Genomic DNA, 17,552 nt, shown 5'->3' with positions numbered 1-17,552 from the left:
TTTTGATTTGGGTGTGTGCTAGGGTAGCTGTTTGAAAATGTAGAAAAACTGGTCTTCAATAAGCATTTTCTGTAATGCTCAGAGTACGAGAACTGAACACAGATGCCCGACCCAGAGACAGACTGAAAAATTCACAGTGTTTATTAAACACCAAGCTCACTGACAGTTCAGTAAAAATGATACAGAACAAAATCTTGAGGATAATGGTGGCGGGGATCCTCTCAGGGTGAGTTCCCTGGACCGGAGACGAAAACCCACCATCCGGTTCGGTGGTACACGTCGGTTTCCCAACTGGGGAGAAGCAGAGGGAGGTCAGTGGCAGAACCAGGTCATACACGGGAAGGCAGTCAAACAGGCAACAGGACATAGGGATCAGGCTAACTCACATACCGTTAAAATCAGGCGAGGAGGTCAAAACCAAGAGGTCAGAATGAGGCAGACAGGCAAAAACGAGATGGCAAACCGGGTCAAAAAACAGGTAGGCTGGCAGACAGGATCAAAAACGCTGGTAAGTACTTCACAAGGAAAATACGAACTGGCAACGAACAGGGGAAAACACAGGGCTTAAATACACAGAAGGGAGGGAAGACAATGAGACACAGGTGGAACAAATTAGGGCAGAGTCAGGTAATCAAGAGCAGGTGGACACAATCAGGGAAAGGAAGCAAAGACACCAGACATGACACACGAGGGAAACTTAACAAAATAAAACAGGAAATGACAGACAACATAAAAGACAGACAAAACCAGACTATCGTCTGGGGACAGGCTTGACATTTTGTAATGTTGCAATCTAGCACTAAAAATGAATGTGAATAAACAGTTGGACATTCCAAGAAAAAAGTATCAAAAATATGAAAGGGTTGCAGGAAATAGGCTAAATGTTAGCATAATGCCTTCCATTTTCTAGATATCTATTATTTTCTTTATTCAACACATATTTACACACACTAACCAAATATGTTAAGGTTACAACTGTTCACCAACTTACCTATAGCAGGTATTCAGATTCTGTGAAGATTTTAACTGATCCTGGGCAGTTGGTTGCTGTCCATCCTAGTGAAAATAATAAATTTTTGAAGTTAATCACTTTGCATTGTCCACCTGTTTAGAACTAATGCACGTCATAAAGGATGGATACAAAGGACTTTAAGATGACTGGAGTGAATTTTCAAAATTATTTACTGGTATTTGACAATTTCATGTTAAGACAATCAAGACTATTGGGTTAATCTTTTAAAAAAAAACTTACTTGATGAGATTCTGGTTGTTGGCATCCAGAGGGTCTGAGAATAACAATAACACATGAATTTCACAGCTCCACTACTGATTACTTGTTTTGTTCAATAAATAAATAAATAAACAAACTTGACAAAGGCAAATCTTACCCCTGCAAAATGTTCTCCATTCTTGGGGTGCTCACTTTATCTGGATTGTCCCACACCTGCATACAACACATAATATAACACATATATAACAAATTACATTAAATGAAATCTTTAAGATATACACACTTAAAACAGTGTCGGAGAGTTCATTTTCCTCAGATGGCAAGTTCACATGGACAACACTGTCATCTTCACTAGAAGACTGTCCTGTACAACCTTTGAAAAATTACTATAATGTTTTGAGTAATTGGGCAGAATTAATCTTTCACAGGTAAGATAGACGGGGGAAAAAACTCTGAAAATCAAACCATGAATGTAATACAAAATGGAATTTGGCATAAAGAACACTTACGGCTGGTTTCAAAATCCTCTGCAGTGCAAATGTAGAGTGTTATTCTCTGGTAGGCCTTCTCTATTGCCTCCTTGTACTTCTGGACAGTGAAAGGTTCTTCTGTACCTGGGATGTTTCTCACTTCTCTGCCATCAGGGTACAACAAAACATGGACAACATCCTACATGTTCTGGTTAAAATTTATTTGCTTTTTAACAGCGGCAGCCAGCAGCTGCTCTGATGTCCAGTGAGGCTGAATGTGAAGAGGGATTGACTTCCCTCCGACAGGTTTTAGGGAGTCACCTGTCAACCTCATAACCCCAACATATATCTGCAAAAAAAATAAATAACATAGTAAATAAAATGGAAATTCATACAACATGGCAAAACAATATGATTGGTCATGTAACAAGACGTGGGTCTTCACTGACAGCTAAATCTGTACAACCTATGTAATGTAAACAACAGATCATACCTTCACTGATTTCTCTTTCTGTTGGCTCTTTGAGGTCTGACGTTTCTTTGAAAAGAATGACTTTCTCTCCCTCTCTTTAACTGCCCTAAACTTGAAAAACGTCTCTATGCTTTAGTTCCCACTAGAAAAAAAACACATAGGAATTATATATTGATTCAACACTCCAACTGACTTTACAATTAGGTTCATATAAAATTACTTTCTGCAAGGCATTTTAGTACGCCTCAGACGCTAGTTACTAAACCAGGCTAGTGGTAGAGAGAAGTGATTTTGAATATACAACAACAAGATCTAAACATTTCAACCCCTTCTAATCATTTTATGTCACAAAATCCTGAATCTGTTTACCTGCACTGGTGCTAGGTTGTGCAACATCAACATGTGCACTAGTGGCAGGTGTCTCCTTGTTGACATGCTTTAAAATTGAATGTTTTTGCCACATACACAGCAAAAGGCAGGGGAGGCTGTAAGCGCAGATCCACAGAATGGACAGTACATCTGCGAAGGGAAAAAAGGACAGGGTTTAGGTATGGAAAACTGGGATTAAGTGGGACTTTTTAGCATACTATTAAAACGGGTGTTTTGTGTCAATCTCCAATCTTATCTTATCTTATCTTATCTCTATTAACAAGCAGGCAAACAATAGACATGCAAATGTGCAGTGTTGTACAGTTATTTATATTTACAGACTACAGTTTGGTGTAAAATACGAGAAAATAAATGTCACGTAACGTGGCGCATTGTACAGTGATGTATTTATGGTGTAGAAACTGGTGTAAAATATAATCAAATAAAAGTCACATTACCATGCTGAGCTGCACCTTCCTGCTGTAGTTTGAAACACTGTCAGTCAGCTGTTCTCGGTATCTTTCACTATCCTGTGTGTGTCTCCACTGAGCTGTTCCGGTAAGAGCGCCCCCTGCAGGTTTGGAGCAGTTCCGTTCTACTGACTGGTTATGCAGCGTTTTTCGTTTGCAGATGTTGTCTTATTGTGCATCTTTTGTGTTTTGCATCGTTTCACTATTTGCAGCACATTTAATGATTATGCATTTGTTTTTGTGACTTACAGCGCATTTTTTCCATTTGCACCACGATCCTCTTTTTGTACCTTGTTTAGACTTTTGTTTGTGTTTGTGATTTTGCATCATTTCTGTACTCGCAGCTGTTTTCGTTAACTGATGCGCATTGGGCCGTTGCATTGTGTTTGGCCCTTGTCGGCCACCGTACAGGTGCCTCATCACCAGCTTCTCAAAGCACTTCATGGTGACGGCAGTGAATGTAACAGGGTGGTAATCACTGAGGGATGATGTTACAGAGGTCTTTGGTATGGTGTGGCTAATGAGCGCCAGATGGAGTAGATGTGTCACTGGGTAGCTCCCACACATCCTCACCAAAAACTTGCTAAAATTAACACATTAGCAACTAGAAGCACTCGAAGAGCGCAGACCTCTGCCAAGGCAGATCAGTGGGCCCCTGTGCCCCCTACCCCGATCACCACCAAAATTTAATAATTTGTTCCTTGTGCCAGTATCAATATTTCCTGGAATTTTCATCCAAATCCGTCCATAACTTTTTGAGTTATCTTGCACAGACAGACAAACAAACAAACAGACAACCAACGCCAGCAAAAACATAACCTCCTTGGTGGAGGTAATAATGAGTGTCTCCAGCAGAATCAAAACCAAGAAGAAACATATACAGCCAAAATTAAACCTAAAGAAAATGGACAAAACAGCTTCTGTCATGGAAAAGAGCAACAGCGACGTTAGCATTCAGCCTAGCCTAGCTTAGCAAGCTACTCTGCCACCGATGCCAGCACTGAAGAACATTCAAGCTCACAGCCCGCTCTGGCTAACATTCTAGCAGCCATCAGTAAGCTAGACAAGGATATGAATACCAGATTCAACATGCTTGATTCCAACCTTCACAAGGTGCAGGCTTCCTTAACAGATCATACCACATGCATTGCCAACTTGGAGGGGTGCATGACTGACCATGAGTCTCGTTTCACACCTTTGGAGCAGTGGTGCACGGAGCTAATGGAGGCTAATAAATCCATCAGGTGCAAGCTCACTGATCTGGAGGGCCGATCTACATGCGTCAATTTCCAAATCACAGGCTTACCAGAAAAGACTAAGAAAGGCAACTCAACTCAGTTTGTCACTGGATTCAGTATTGAGTTTCACAAAGCTTATTTAAACATTTTAGCTCCCTTCATGTTAAGAAAGCTCAATGACTCTGTTGGCCTGCTCCCTGATACATTTTACTTGGCTAACATCTCCCTGATCCTGAAAAAAGGCAAAAACCAAACTGACCCATCTTCTTACTGTCTGATTGCCCTCCTTGGCTGTGACCTAAAAGTGTTTACTAAAATTCTTGCTGATAGACACAACAACTGTATAGCAAATATAATACATCGTTATCAAGCTGGATTTATTCCAGGGAGATATACATTTGTTTAATGTTAGGTGTCTGCTGAATATTATGTACTCTAAATTCAGTAATGATTTGAAAATTGCTATTCTTCCACTTGATGCTCAAAAGGCATTCGATCAGGTCAAGTGGCCATATACTGACATACTGATGCCATTTTGTGCCTGGAGAAGGAGCCTGTAGACCTGAGTAATCAAGCGGATAATGGGGCGGATAACAGCGTTTCATAGCAACTTAGATTTACTGTCAGAATATATCGACAAGATGGTCATCTTGAGTGACAAGACCACCCTCGAGGTTTTTGGATGATTTTGTGATAAAAGGAGCAACTGAGGGAGCAACACCTGAAGAAGAAAGGTTAAGTTAGCCAAGTTACATTTCCTAGTTGAATTTCTCAATGAAGAAAGCACTCTACTTTTCTTTACCTAGTTTTAACTTGTTTTACTTGATTGTATGTGTAAATCGATACTTATATTGTCTGGTGTTTTGTTTGTTTTTTTTAGAATAGAGTATGAACCATGTAGAATATATGTAAGTTTGTAGTATGTTTTACTTTGTGTGCGTACGAGTGTGTGAATACACAAGAATACAGAAGACTGTGTGAATACACAAACAACAAAAAATCTGGAGAAGGGAAAAAAGTTCAGCTGGACTGACATTACTTCTGTTGAAATGCAGAAGTTATTGGCATGCTGCTCTACGTGTCAGTACTGGATCTCCCCAGGATGACAGACTTTACCCTCAAAACTCAGTTTTTCATGTGGCATTGTTACGATCCCGCCAAGGGGTTAACCAGGATGCACATAATGTGCTCCCTTTGTCCTCTCCTAACTCCCAAGCACAGTGCCAGACCAGAAAACTACAGTCCAAATATATTTTTTTAAAGTACTCGGAGGGAAAAAAAAAAAATGTTCGGGGAGGGCTCAGCCAAAACAACAAACAAAACCATCTTCAAAGTCAAACTAAATTTCCTACTTGTCAGGATCTGTGCCTGTGTGACTCTCAGCTCCTCCCTCCCTGTCATGATCTGTACCTGTGTGGCCCTCAGCTCCTCCCTCTCCTCATCTCTTCAGTTAATCAGTATCTGACTCACCTGCTGGTGCTGCGTGGCTGCAGCCAATTACCTCCAGCCTATTTAAGGATTAGGTTTGCAGCCATGCAGCGCTGGTCCATTCCTCTCCATAATCCGGACATTTGTTCATCTTCTCTACGGACTCTGACCCAGGTTTTGTGTTAGGTTTTGTGTTTTTCCATTGTTTAGTTTTCATTTATGTTTAATAAACTTGTGTTTTTTTTTTCCCTTTAGTACCGTGCATTTGAGTCCTCTCATTTCCCCTGTTGTGACACTACTCAAAAATAAATTCAAGAAATAAAAATGCAATAAACTAATCTAAACTCCTTTAATCAAAACAAGAGAAAAATGTCAAAACAAATGAGCCACCCTCCCCAACCAGAAATTAAGACTGAATGGGATATTTACTATTTACACAAGACAAAACTACAGAACAAATAAACACCAGTGCTGGACAACAGGGACATGATCTCTGTTGGGAGCTGTTCAGAGACCAGAGAGAGAGACCGAGGTGCTGCATCCAGGGCCATTTTTAAAGGTGGGTTAATTTGGTGCCACCAATCAGCTTCCTCCCGCATGGGAAACAAAAAGAAACAAAAAGGCACAGCACCCCTGCAGAACTGGGGGGAAAATACAGCACTATATCAGAACAAATATACACGTATAAACATAAATTATGGCCCTGGGTCATAATACATTCCTTGCCACCATCATGGTCTGAGACCGGCTTGTGGCCATCTTATCAAATCTTCATATGAGTGACACACAAAAATGTGAAGAAAATGATAAGAAAAAGGGCGCAGACGATTATGACCATCTCCACCGGGTCAGACCACTCATGGAAAAGGTGTGCATGAACTGCAAATCCATATATTATCCAAAACGCCACCTTGCAGTGGATGAGAGGATGGTTGAGACCAAGGCCAGGCTCAGCATAAAGCAATATACAAAGGCTAAGCTGACAAAGTGGGGGCGGAAACTTTTTGTGCTGGCTGGCACTAGGGGTGGGGGATATGGCAAAAATATCATATCACGATTTTTAAAAAATAAAATCACCATGTCAGTTTTATCACGATTCTTTACATTGATCTTTGAGACTAATTTGGAAGTTTCTCAACAGTACCACCAAACAATTTCCCTATGTAAAACACAGCCCTAAAAGAAAAAAAATATATATATTTAGCCCAAAGAACCTTCCAGAACATTTTTAATGTAGTTTGTGCAGTTTTGCCAACATGTGCCAAGAACAAAAACATACTAAAATGTAAACAACACCACTCTGATTAAGTACTCTCTTGAACATACAAACTAAAATGCACTTGGTTTTTCAGGTAGCTTTCTATAAACTTGAAAAGTTAAAAAAAAAAAAAAAAAAAAAAAAAAAAAAAAAAATACAGAAAAAAATATCAATGAAGAAATGTCTGTTTCAAATAATCCTCCAGGCTTCCAGAACAGGTGGTGGGTAATTCTGGCTTTTCAACTGGTAGCTAATCAGTGTATTGGGTGGACTTGGATGGTGGAAGAAGTCCAACCTGAGAAGAAGAATCCAGGCACTGCAAAAAAGAATCTATGTGGAACATACTTGCTACGCTTCTCATACAGTGCCTTTACTAAATGCTTGGGTCACAGTTGTTTGCTTTTGTTTAATGATACCAGTTGCCTCTGGATGTGGTGTGGTTGGTCTTCTAGTTCAGTTTGACTCTTACTGTTTAGGATGCTGTTTCTTCAGCTGATTGAACAGGTTTTTAGTGTTGACATACATTATTCTAAGAGTATAATGCGATGTACCTGTATGTGGAGTACGTGGAGGACTCATGTCGGCATACAGTGCGGGTACGCTTGAGGTTTCATAATCGAGCGCACCAATTTCACATTTAAAACAGGTCAATGTGTGTGATGTAACATCCACAGAGTCAAGTACGCCTGACTGTCATTGTGGGGCATATGCGGCATGGAATGCACCACCGTATTACCCCCCCCCCCCCCCCCCCGCCCCATCCCACAATCTCTCTGCTTCGTTGGATCATCGATATGTTCTAATCCTTCACGATCTAAAATCATCATATTGCACACCCCTAGCTGGCACCACCAGCTACACCACAGACTTCATTCTATATACTGGCAAGTCCACCGTGGCATCGGGTAACAGGCTGTTTTTTGACGTTATAGCAGCAGTCATCAACAAAGACTACCTAGGGCCTGGGTATATTGTCTATACAAACAATTTCTACACCAGTCCCATACTCCTCCGACACCTGAGGCAGCAGGGATTCTAAGCTTGTGGAACATACGGGCAAAGTGCAATGGCTGCTTACTGCTCATACAGTAGTGATGTGTATCATATAAAGGATGGGCCAAATGTAGAGAATAAAATTGTTTCAGCATATACAAGTACTTTGAAATGACAGCAATGAAAGTAATGTTCTTCTCATACAGGCAGAGAAGTGTCAGTGTCCCCACCACCAATGAAAATTCCCTCACCAAAAAACCCTGAGGCAGTATCCTGTGGATCAGGGATGAGGAGCTTCTTTTCCTCAAGTGGATGGTTGTGAGAGAAGTCTCCATATGTTCAAGTGTCCACCCTGTGTACAGTGGGGACACAGAGTGGTGCTGGCAGAAAACAGATGATGGGTCAAAACAAAAGATCACGATCACCAGACCAACAACAGTCACACAGTATAATAAATACATGGGGGGAGTGGACACATGATGACTGGTACAAATTCAGTCCACGGGAAGACTAGGAGATGGCCCACCACTGTTTTTAAGCATCTGGTAGACATTGCAGTGCAAACTCTATTGTCAAACACAAAGAGTGCTGTGCCAGCCTGCAATAAAACCCTATGACCCAGCAGCATTTTCATGAGGTACTGACTGCACACCTCCTTGGCGTGGTTCTGAAAAATGGCCCTCAGATTCCCCCAGGGAAGAAACACCTACCTGTCCCCACCAGCAGCAGACTTAGTGAAACTCGCAGAGCTGGCCAGGGGTGCCGGCACTGCAAACTTTGTCATAGGAGCACTGCCTGGATGTGTGAGACCTGTGATATGGGCCTGTGTCTGTAGGGAGACACGAACTGTTTCTGGCAGCACCACCAATGACTTTGAACATCAAGGCACTCTGTGGCCAGAGAAGAGACAAAAATGCGTGTATATAGTTTGCACTTTTGCCCTGTTTTTGCACAATAAAAGACAAAGAATCATACATTTTGTTGTAAATAGTTTTTATACATTTAAAAGTTCATTTAACATTCAAAGTCTTTTATCCATATTCAATTTAAGTGTTTTTCTCTAACAAAACTCTAAAATCAAATTCTGTTTTTGTGTTTTTCTTTATATTAAACTGTTATTACAGTACTATAACACGCAGTAAATTGTAAATGACTGCTAGATATTCAAACTTCAAAGTGTTCTGGGAAAATGTGCAAAAGCCTTTACTCACAGTATGTTTTCTAACATTTTCAGAGTTAAAATAATAAAACAAAGTCCAGGCAGCCCATTTTAGACTTAGGGTTAAAGGTGAATTAGACCCAAATTTTCTAAATAACTTACCATTCCAAATATTCTCTGATAGAAGTAAATACCTAGGACTTATTCCCAAAGATGCTAAATTAATTCATACAATAAATTTTTTGGGTATGGAAGACAAATTAAAATCAGATATTGAATCCTGGTGGCTGTTGCCATTATCTCTCATACTAATATTCCTGCCAAAAACCTTTTTTTAAATTATAAGTCTCTATCATCTTACCCTTTGTGTGGGGCTTTGAGGTACATCAAATTTCTAAAAACAAACAAACAAACATATAATTAACCTCCTAAGACCCACTGTCCACATTTGTGGACAAGAGTTTGACAACTTTATACAAAAAAAAAAAAAAAAAAGAAAAGAAAAGAAAACTGTCCACCACAAAGGACATTACTTAAAAATTTAAAAACTGCATCGAAAAAACTGTTGCATCATGATGTTTCCAATATAGGCACTTTTTTAATAAAAAAAAAAAAAAAAAAAGCTTGTACTTTGCTGGCATGTCCTGGGTCTTAGGAGGTTAAACCAAAGTCGGCCGGCACACTTGTCCTACCAAACTTTAGCCAGTATTACTGGGCTGCAAACAGTATAGCATTTATGTACTGGCAAAATAAATATCTGCATAGAGTTACTGCCCACATCTTGTCTTGGCTTGATATAGAACAGAGTCTTACTAGAAACTCTCTCCCCGCTCTACTTTTCTCTTTACTTTTACCCCCAACATCTGTTGCAGGTAATAATTTCATAGTCACAAGCTCTCTTAAAGTCTGGTATCAAATAAGAAAATTGCTTTAGTTGGCTGAAATCTCCGCCTACACCCTGCTCAATCTGAACCATGCCTTTCTGGTCTCACTGACTGATGATATTTTTTTGCTCTGGGAAAGGAGGGGCTTGGCCACAATTGGGAACCTTTATTACAAGGGGGAGGCAAGAGGTATTGTTTTTGGTTCAGTTTGTTTGTTGTTTGCCGGAGGGCAAACATATTGGTCAGTTCATATGTCTGTTTGTCTGTCTGTCTGTTTGTCTGCTCTAACGGTCACACTTTAAGCATTATTGATTAAAAAAAACATGACTAAATGATTTGCCATATTCTCTAGTTGACCTAATTAGTTTTTGCCAATAGTAGGCCAAAGTACAGCTGAGATATAGGCCAAAGTTCAAAAATGGATTTTTCACCCTAACTTCTGTCAAAATCATCATATCAACTTGAAACCAAGCCAAATTGTGCATTTTCCCATTCTGCATCCAATGGTATGAATCATGACATCATAAGGGCCATGCCCTCATTAGCACCACAGGGTAAATATCAGGGGGTTAGTAAACTCAATTTTCTGACATTTAAAATGGCTGTAATATCACCAATATTCATCCGATCATACCAAAATCTGACATGCAATATCTCGGTGCAAGTTCCTTCTCATATGCCTAATTTCACAACTCTAGGTTGTATGACTTATGGTTGCATGATAATGCATATAAAATTTGTCTGTCATTAATAACTTCCATTCCATTCATGGTAGCGATTTCAAACTGTTGCCAAACAAGTGGTGCCACGCACAACAAACTCCACCTTTCCACGTATTGTAGCTTATTTTTGGCACTGATCCAGCTGATGTCATCATGTCTATGCATGTGCGGATGTCAGCACATGAATTACCTATATATATGTGCCAAGTTTGAAGTAAATTGAAACAAAATTGATGTTTTTATAGACATTTGAAATCGCACCCATTACAAGTAAATGGGAGGGAAAAGAAAGTTGTTTTTTTTTGTTTTTGTTTTTGTTTTGTTTTTTGAAAATTCATAAAAAATTTAAACTTTGACCTATTTTTCCCAAAATTAAGGACATTTATTCTGGGTCACTGGCAATCTATGAACCCAATTTGGTATGAATTCAACCAATAGCTTTGCTGCCACAGACATTTGAAATTTTGGCCATTATAAGTAAATAGGGAAAAAAAAGATTTGAAAAATTCATAAAGAACTTGGACTTTGACATACTGTTCCCAAAATGTAATGAGATCTATTCTGGGTCACTGGCAATATATAAACCAAATTTGGTCTGAATTCAACCAATAGTTTTGCTGCTAGACTGTTTACACACAAAGAAACAAACTGAACTAAAAACAATACCCCTTGCCTTCCCTTCTGGGGTGGGGTACTTATTGGAAATTCAATTCTTTATTCATTACCTACATCATTTGTCACACACATATATATATTCATAGATTTTGAGTTATTGGGATCTAAAGTGACCAGGGCTCAAGCACCTAATTTGCATATTCACAAAACGACTTCTATCTTGAAAACTAAGATGAATATCGACTAACTTTATATTATTGACTTACAGGAAGTTGGACATGGTCTTTCATTTGGTATCAATTTTGTTGACCTTTGATGGCCTTCAAAGGTCAAACTCAAAGTCATGATTTTCAAAATACCAAATTTTTGACTGTAACTTGCTCAATTTTGCAGATAGAGAAAAACAACAAGTATCAGATTATAAAGCGTGAAAATATAGGCCAAAGTTCTGTCGAAAACCATCAGCAAACGCACTGCTGATGGCAGTTTCATTTGTTACCCCGCGCCCTAAATGGGAGGCAATGGGTATTGTGTTTGGTTCAGATTGCTTCTTTGTTAACACGCTAGCAGCAAAACTATTGGTCGAATTCATAGCAAATTGGGTTTATAGATTGCCAGTGACCCAGAATATATCTCATTACATTTTGGGAACAGTAGGCCAAAGTAAAAATTTTGTATGAATTTTTCCAATCTTTTTTTCCCCATTCACTTATAATGGGTGAAATTTCAAATGTCTGTAACAGCAAAACTCATTTTTGAATTCAAACCAAATTTGGTTTATAGATTGCAAGTGCAGAATAGATGTGGTTACATTTTGAGAAAATTAGGTCAAAGCTCCCTTTTTTTTTTTTTTTTTTTTTTTTTTTTAATTTTTGAGTGTTTTTTTTCTTCTTCCATTTACTTATACTGGGCGAAATTTCAAATATCTAAAAAACATGAATTTTGTTTCAGTTTACTTCAAACTTGGGGCATATATAGAGGTGACTGATTTGCTGACATCAGCACATGCATAGACATGATGACATCAACTGGATCGATCCCAAAATAAGCTACTATACATGCAAGGGATAGGGTTTGTTGTGCTTGGCACCACTTGTTTGTCTCTTTGTTGCTTTGTTTGTTAACACTAGCAGCAAAACTATTGATTGAATTCATACCAATTTGGGTTTATAGATTGTCAGTGATCCAGAATAGATGTGATGACTATCGAACCAGATGCTTCAATAGCCAAGTCTGTAGACCCAGAAACTACAGTTGACTACTGAACCATTTGGTTTTATGGATTGTTTTCTCACATAGAGATCAGTCAGCTAATTTCAATAGTCTCTTCATCAAAATCAACTACCTCTCTCTTAGACCCAGTTCCAGCAAAGTTCATCAAAGACACTTTACCTTTGCTTAGCAGCCACCTCCTCAATATGATTAACTTGTCATTATCAACATGCTATGTACCACGGTCCTTTAAAGTAGCTGTAATTAAACCTCTTCTTAAAAAACCTAGCCTTGACCCTGCAGTTTTAGCTAACTATAGTCCCATATCAAATCTTCCATTCATATCTAAGATTTTGGAGAAAACTGTAGACAATCAGTTGTGTGACTTCCTTCAGTCCAACAGTCTATTTGAGAACTTCCAGTCAGGTTTTAGGGAACATCATAGTACAGAAATGGCACTGGTCAAAGTTACCAATGACCTTCTAACTGCTTAAGATAAAGCCTCAGTCACAAAGCTTCTTACGAACAATGGGTTCATATGAATCTCCTGGTTTTTACGAGTTCTGGAGTTTGTAGACATTCGTAGACATTCGTGGAGGGAGCAATAGTTTCTTACGGCCGTCCTGTAAAGTCAGCACAGCTGCCATTCAAAACGCAAGAGCATCTTGAGGCCTCCGTGAGAAAATAACATGATTTTGTGTCGTATGAACACCATCTACAGTTGTCAAAGTCTTTGTAAGAATACCTTGAGACCTTCCAACGTCAGGCCTACGGCCACTTCACAAATATCATAGATAGATAGATAGATAGATAGATAGATAGATAGATAGATAGATAGATAGATAGATAGATAGATAGATAGATAGATAGATAGATAGGTGTGTGTGTGTGTGTGTGTGTGTGTAATTAGAATATTGAGATTTCTCCCTCTCTCTACTCTACTCTACTCTACTCCCTGTCTTCTAAGACCTAATACAGCTGCTCTTCCTGCTTCAGAACAACTAGGATGAGCCAGCCCCGCCTTTGGCCAAATGACTGGGGAATGTGAGATAAATGTGACATAACTGTATTATACTTCTTTATCTTGTATTCAAATGCAGTTTTATAGACTTTATTTTGAAGATACAAGTCTGATCAACACAGAGGAGCTGGACAAGACGTTCAGCATAACAATGCAATAAAAAAATGCTTTTGACATATTTATATGTCTTTGGCAGTCAAGTGATGGATTCAGATGATGTATAAATACATCCTTGGCAGTCAAAGTGTTAATAGCAGCCTAAAAAGCTTGTTATTTTACATTTAGTCTGCCTCAGGTAAGTAAAAATGCCTTTTTATTATGGTCAGAGTCAGATTATGAAATATTACAAAATGAATATCTGCCACATCTGGGGAAGTTAAAGGTTCAAGGTTCAAAGTTCGAGGTTACTTTATTTATACCCGTGGGTAAATTTGTTTTGCAGACATAGTGATTGCATTTGGCATTACAACAAAACATACACTGTACCTGTTCAGCAGTGTCAAGACAGAAAGTGCTCAGTGTTCCACCATTCAACAGTATAGCAGCATGGATAAGTAAAAGAATAAAATAAATAAATAAGATCAAATAAATAAAAACAAGATGCAATAAAACATAATAACTAGAAGCACTCGGAGAGCGCAGATTTCCGCCAAGGCTGATCAGTGGACCCCCCGTGGGCCCCCCACGCCAAGGAGGTTATGTTTTTGCCAGGGTTTGTTTGTTTGTTTGTCTGTCTGTTTGTCTGTCCGTTAGTGTGCAACATAACTCAAAAAGTTATGGACAGATTTTGATGAAATTTTCAGGGTTTGTTGGAAATGGGCCCCCCGTGGGCCCCCCCACCCCCGATCACCCCCAAAATTTAATCATTTCTTCCTTATCCCATTTCCAACAAACCCTGAAAATTTCATCAAAATCTGTCCATAACTTTTGAGTTATGTTGCACACTAACGGACAAATAGACAAACAAACAAACAAACCCTGGCAAAAACATAACCTCCTTGGCGGAGGTAAAAAACCTCAAGAAGATAAAAACAGCCTCTGGGATAAAAACCAGGATAAGAATACAAAATTTAAAAATTAGAAGTCACAATAATAATAAATAGAGCAAAGAAATAGGATAAATAACTAAAATAAGTAAATAAAGTGCAATGTCACTATTTCTTATTGAGCTCAGTGACGGCAACAGGAACAAAGCTGTTTTTATAACACCATGTCCTGCACCCTGGAACTAAAAACCTTCATCCAGAGGAAAGGAGCTGAAATTCCCCCCGTAAAGGATGGGAGTCATTATTAAGAATTAATGAAACCATCCACTGTACCTGTTTAGTCTACAGGTGTCATGTCGGCTTTTGGACTTTGTCTGTCTTTTCTGTTTTGTTTGTCATTTCCTGTTTTATTTTGTTAAGTTTCCCTCATGTGTCTTGTCTGGTGTCTTTACTTCCTTTTGTGTTCACCTTTCACCTGATTACCTTGCTCCTCCCTGATTATCTCCACCTGTGTCTCATTGTCTTCCCGCCCTCTTGTGTATTTAAACCCTGTGTTTTCCCCTGTTCCTTTGCCAGTTTGTGCTCTACAACTCGTTGTGTTCACTTACCAGCATTACTTGGATCCTGTTCGTTTGTCTGCCGTGTTTGACCCGTTTTCGTCCCTCGACCTTCGATTCAGCCTGACCTTTTCCTGCCTGCCTGTTCCCGACCTGGTTCGTTACCTGTCTTCGTCTCTGCCTGCTCCCTTTAATACCTCAGCCTCCAACGTTCACCTGTGTGTCGACCTCCGCCTGGATATCTACCGTGAGTTTGTCTCTCCCCCATGTACCGTTGCTTTATTGATTGTCTTCCCGTGTATGACCTGGCTTGTCTATTGACCACCCTCTATCTGTCCCTAGTGGGGATTCCGTGGGGGTTTTCCCGAGTCGGCCGTCTGTCAATCCCACCTGCAGTCCAGATGTTTACCCCCGGAACCGGAGGCCTCTCAGAAGACAAATATTCTCTGTGTAGAGTTATTTCTTCTGTGAAAGTGTTTAATAAAAACACTAAATGTTATTTGGTATTTGTGGTCTTGCTTTTGGGTTCTGCCTTTGTACTCAGCCTATTACAACAGGGAGGCGGGACAAGACTGGGACTCACCAATCAGGCGACTGGACCATCTGACTATTTGATTCAGTGAGTTTTTCTCTGCAACTGAGGTCGGACCAAACCACACCACCAGGCAAAAAGATAAAACAGACTCAACACTAGAAGCACTCGGAGAGCGCAGACCTCCGCCAAGGCTGATCAGTGGCCCCCCCCACCCCCGATCACCACCAAAATTTAATCATTTTTTCCTTATCCCATTTCCAACAAACCCTGAAAATTTCATCCAAATCTGTCCATAACTTTTTGAGTTATGTTGCACACTAACGGACAGACAAACAAACAAACAAACCCTGGCAAAAACATAACCTCCTTGGCGGAGGTAAAAAACAAAGTTACAATCGTTCAGTCAATGTGGACGTGTGCCAGTTTTCTCAGGCAGCTGATGGCCCTTTTCACACACAGATCTTCAGTTTTCATTAAAACTCAGTTTTTCATCGACTATAGTCCCAAGGTATTTGTATAATTGCACTTGCTCTGTTGTCTTACCTTTAATTAACATGACTCCATGCCTGTCCTGTTGTTTCCTAAAATTGATGACCATATCTTTTGTTTTGGATATGTTCAGGTGAAGGTAGGACTCCTCACACCACTGGACAAAGCCATCAATGACAGGTCCGTGACTGGCCTCCCCCTCTTTAAGTAGGCTGATGATAACCGAGTCATCGGCATAGTTAATGATGGCCCTGTTTTCATATTTACTCTGAAACATATTTGTATAGTGTGTAACAAGTGGCGACAGGACACAGCCTTGGGGAGAACCAGTGGAGGAGAACTCTGGGTCGGACAGAACCCCATTTATCTTCACTCTTTGTGACCTGTCCGTTAAAAAGTCTAAAATCCAGCCCATCAGATTTTTACTGATTTGAAACTGTTCTAAAAGCCTTTTTAAGTTAACAATGGGCAACAGGCATATGATACTTGCAATCTTTTGTTTTTGAAAAAACGCTGTTATGGTTTTTTTGTTTCTTCATTGCTCAGGTATATGATCTATGGTCTATGGTTACCGCTACTGGCACAAACACAGGCAGCTACCAGCTCCCTAGGACCCAAGAGGCAAATTTGCTAAATGTAGAATGGCAGGGGAATGTACCGCCTTTCTTTCTTTCTTTCTTTATTTATTTTTGACAGGGACAACGCAGTCAAACATAATTGCAGTTGATGTGATGCATGTAGAGTTTATAGCTAGTGCTAATTCTCAATTCCAGTCCCCGACTGGGCTCTTCCACAACATTGCAGTACAATATAAAATATATATAATTTAAAACAATCATAACATACAATTCAATAATGCAGTGTTGCATTTATATGAGGCATTCATTCACTCACTCACTCTCCTACACAATATGCACAATATTTACAGATGAGAACAGTTGTGTTTTGTCTTTAACCAGGTTTTGGTTCTGGTGGTGAACATCTTAAACTCTGAGATGGATTTTATTTCTGATGGCAGTGAGTTCCAGAGTTTAATACCCTTACAGGAGAGGGATGACTGTCCGAAAGTTGTCCTGCAGCACATGTGAGTGAAATTGTGTAAATGTAACTCCATCAGACTGTATAACTTTGATAAATAGATGAGCTCACTGACTTCGGTGAATTTCCCTTTGGGATAAATAGATCTTATCTTATCATGATTCATGACTTTCTAATGTTGTCAATTAACCCATAAAGACCCACACATCCATCACCAACCAAAACCATCTACTGATTAATTAATCCTATCAATACATAAATTATTGGTGCAAAATACAGTTTGTCATCTTTTCAGGGTCTTCAGATATGACCCATTTGGACGTTCAGAGGCTCTGTACTGAATGTGGAAACAGTGTCATCTTCTACAGCATTGATTCACCAGTAAAACCCATGGAGTAGGATCAA

General features: G+C 39.5%; 1 long non-coding RNA gene across 1 annotated transcript; it reads right to left on the bottom strand.

Annotated features, from left to right (window-relative positions):
• Positions 1-1,005: 1,005 nt before the first annotated feature.
• On the bottom strand, positions 1,006-1,439 carry LOC115418956 (uncharacterized). Its single transcript, XR_003935380.1, has 3 exons — positions 1,389-1,439; positions 1,253-1,286; positions 1,006-1,056 (listed from the first exon to the last, which is right to left on the bottom strand). It is a non-coding gene; the product is annotated as an uncharacterized LOC115418956 (long non-coding RNA).
• Positions 1,440-17,552: the final 16,113 nt, after the last annotated feature.

This window comes from Sphaeramia orbicularis, chromosome 5 (assembly GCF_902148855.1).
Source record: "Sphaeramia orbicularis chromosome 5, fSphaOr1.1, whole genome shotgun sequence".
In the NCBI taxonomy this organism is placed as follows: Eukaryota; Metazoa; Chordata; class Actinopteri; order Kurtiformes; family Apogonidae; genus Sphaeramia; species Sphaeramia orbicularis.
The sequence above is the reverse complement of the archived record's forward strand: the minus strand, read 5'-3'. Positions and strand labels throughout refer to the sequence as shown.